The 3620-nt window shown below is 27.0% G+C and overlaps 1 protein-coding gene across 1 annotated transcript in view; it reads left to right on the forward strand.

Annotated features, from left to right (window-relative positions):
• The window catches only part of LOC108694832 (transcription elongation factor SPT5-like), a 13362-nt gene that overhangs the window by 3696 nt on the left and 6046 nt on the right, over positions 1 to 3620 (forward strand).

Genomic DNA, 3620 nt, shown 5'->3' on the forward strand with positions numbered 1-3620 from the left:
TATATATATATATATATCGAAAGACATTAAAAAATGTAAAAAAAAGGCGTCAAGTATATTTTGCAGAAAAAAGATACCAAAGATAATGCCATAAAAAAAGAAGTGAAATCAAAATAATATTTTAAGTATTTCTATTTAAAAAATCCCATAGAACACAATTCTCCAAGCAGCATTTTGACAGCATCCTTATGATGTCTTTTGAATATCTTTTAAGACAGTGTTGTATGAAATAATTTCTCACAATTAATATATTACACAAAGTACAGATGACATTTGAAGTGTATTAAATATAGCAACACATTAATGTGCAAGAAAAAGTGCAAGAGAAGTGCGGAAAAAGTGTTAGATAGATGCAATAAAAGTTCAAAAAAGATGTAGGACGAATGTAGAAAAAGTGTTGAAAAAGTGCAGAAAATAAGTATAAAAAAGTAGAAGAGGTGTAGAAAAATTTCAGAAAAAGTGTAAAAAGTGTTGAAAAAAGATGTAATAAAAGGAGACAAAATTTTGCGAAGACGACGACAATGACGAAATATCTGAATGAATAAATGACAAAAATTGGGCTAAAAAACGTGTACACATTCATATCTATACATTAAGTACACTTACGGACATGATTATTATCTGATTTTAATTGTAAAAATCTATATTCTTCCGCTACCGCGTCTCCCTCCTGATACATATAAGCATATATAGTAATATAGTAATATAGTATGTGGAATATAATATAGTATGTAGAATATAAATTCATTAGATTCTATTAACTCTTAGTACCCATCTTAGTTTTTGGCATCTTTATTATACATGATGAGTGTCTTTTGTCTTGAATTAATTTTTATCAGTATATAAAAATTATTGAGCGATTTTTACATATATTTTGAAAATTCATCTTTAGAAAATTATATACAATATTTGTAAAGTTGTATATAAACAAATTATATATAAATTGTTATAACTAAATATAATTAACAAAATGAGAAAAATCCACTTTTTTATACAAAAATATAAAATTCTAAAACAAAAATGTTTAAAGAAAAAATATGTTTCAATATCTTAAAGTTGATATTCCAAACTACAAAAGAAAAAACGGTTTGTCGGCTGTCCAAAAAATTTAATTATTTAGTAATCCAAAAACGATATTTTTTTTTATATACATGAATTGCTATAAATTGAAAATATATCGCATTTACATTTTAAACAATGAAATTTTATTATTATGTTGTGTTAAAAACAACTTATAATTTATTAGAAAATGTTCTTTATAATATTACAGATAATATAATATATATACAACTCAGACAGTCGTGCAGAAGTTACAGCTAAACAAACTGTAATTTTTATAGTTTAGTTATTGTACAGATATCGTATCGTCAGATTTTAATTACTACTTCAAATTATATTACAGTGCTAGCATTAAAACAAAACTGCATGCTATAACTTCGTAAACGTACGACGCTATTACGCGTGTTTTGTGCTGAATTCTTGTGTCCGTTCCATGCTTGCACGTAGATTTCTCCCATACGCAATCACATAGTCAGCATTAAAACAAAATTGCATGCTATAGCTTTGGAATTGCACGATGTTTGCGTGATTAGATTTATGCAAAAATATTCAATATATCTAATTTTCAAGCACAACATCACAAATAGAGGGAAGTTCAATTACTAGATATTTAAAAAATCACATTGAATAGGAAAAGACGCAGTATGATGAGAAATTTTCAGCACAAAATTTTGATTTTGTTGTTGAACTTTCTTTTTTTATAAAATAGCTGCATTCAATTAAACTTTTAAATGTTGGCAGGCTCAACATTTAAAAGTCTAATTGGATGATATAGAAGATATAGAAGAGTACACCAATAATAGCGTTCATTCAATTGTTGAATTTGCTAAATGCACCTAATGGCCGTTTTATGATTGTCTGTTGAAATAGGACCATTTCTTTAGATCTAAAAGTATAATTCAATCAATACAAAGAAAACTTTTAACAGTTGCAAAATAAACGTTCTGTTAAACGCAGCCAATGATGATGATGTCTTGAAGATGAATTGCCATAATTGGCTTTAAGATGATTAAATTAATAAAAATTTTGCATGCTGTAACAAAATCGTGCACTTAATTAGCATGCTGTTTCAAAAAGACAAAATTTGTATAATTCATCATGCAGTCAACGTACTGCTGCAATGTAACATAACGTCGTACTGGCAATATGCGGCAAATGTGCTGTTTATATAGTTTCATGTGATTTCATGAATTTCAACATATGATGTTTCACATGAATAACAATGCGTGTACGATGGGACGTTTCAGAGCTTCACGATTCTACAACGTACGGTTACTGTGCCGTACAAATGTTATTTGGAAATATTATAGACAATATTTAACACAAGAGTGCCAAAAATCATCATATTTATTAAGGACTAATATGTTATTCTAGAATTAAATTCTTTTTTAATAATTTCCGAAATATTCTCGCAATACAAATGAGAATTAGTTAAAAATAAAATTTTTTTTTAGTTACAAAATAATGTACGCGCTGTCCACGATAGATCATTTGTAACCCAGAACTTCGAAATTATTCTAGTTAAAGGATACATATGAAATGAGATCGGCAACGCATAAAACTTATTTTTTAGATGCCAACAAACTTTTTTTAGGAATAGATATTTACTAGGTGCTCTTGTTAGTATTTTAAAGAAAAGACATATGCAAGACACGAATGACCCAAAGATGTGTATTAATCCAATATATAGGATCTGTTCTTTTTAACTGAAATTCTTACTCTCGGTTTATCTTTTTTCCTTTTTTCTTCTATTGAAGAAAAAAAGATAGAAGATAAACCGTGCACAAAAGAAAAGCTAAAAAGAATAGTCCTCTAATCTTCCGCTTCAACATTCTACACAAATAATAATAGCTTTCACTTATAATAATAGCTCACTACAAAATCTTATTGATTCTATAATATGCAAATAAAAGTAATGACTTTAATATATAATAATTGATTTTAATAAAAAAAAATTTTTTATTAACCGACCACTAGTTTTTATAAAAACGAAGAAATCATCATAGATATAACTTGACAAAATAAAATTAACTGCTACTTTTTTTTGTTAAAATGTCTTTCAAAATTATTTTTCTCATATTAAGATTATTTTAATTATAATTTTCGGATTCAGCCAGTGAAACTGAGTAAAAAAAAAGGATGAATCTAACGAGCACTGCATGGTTCCCAAATTACCTAAAATACATAAATTTCTTTAAGATGTGTATGGCATTTGATTTTCTTTGTCTTGGCATTCTCCTTAAAAGTTTGAAACGTAACATGCGTAAATACCTATAGTATGTTTATGGTAACATGTATGTAAATATATATAAAACAGAAAAACAATGATAATAACAGCCAGATCTTTGCGTATTAGCAAAATATATGATTATTATGATGATCATCAAAATGCATTGAGTTTCGACATTAAAAAAATTCCAATAAAGGATCGGAAACTTGTATTTCGTGATCAGTTGTCAGCAAATAAAAATATCTGTCACACGTAATTTTACGGTTGCTCCTTTCATTATGAAATATGTCTTATTTTAGGAACATAATTGTATGTATTTTATATATATATA

This window comes from Atta colombica, unplaced genomic scaffold (assembly GCF_001594045.1).
Source record: "Atta colombica isolate Treedump-2 unplaced genomic scaffold, Acol1.0 scaffold125, whole genome shotgun sequence".
Taxonomy (NCBI): Eukaryota; Metazoa; Arthropoda; class Insecta; order Hymenoptera; family Formicidae; genus Atta; species Atta colombica.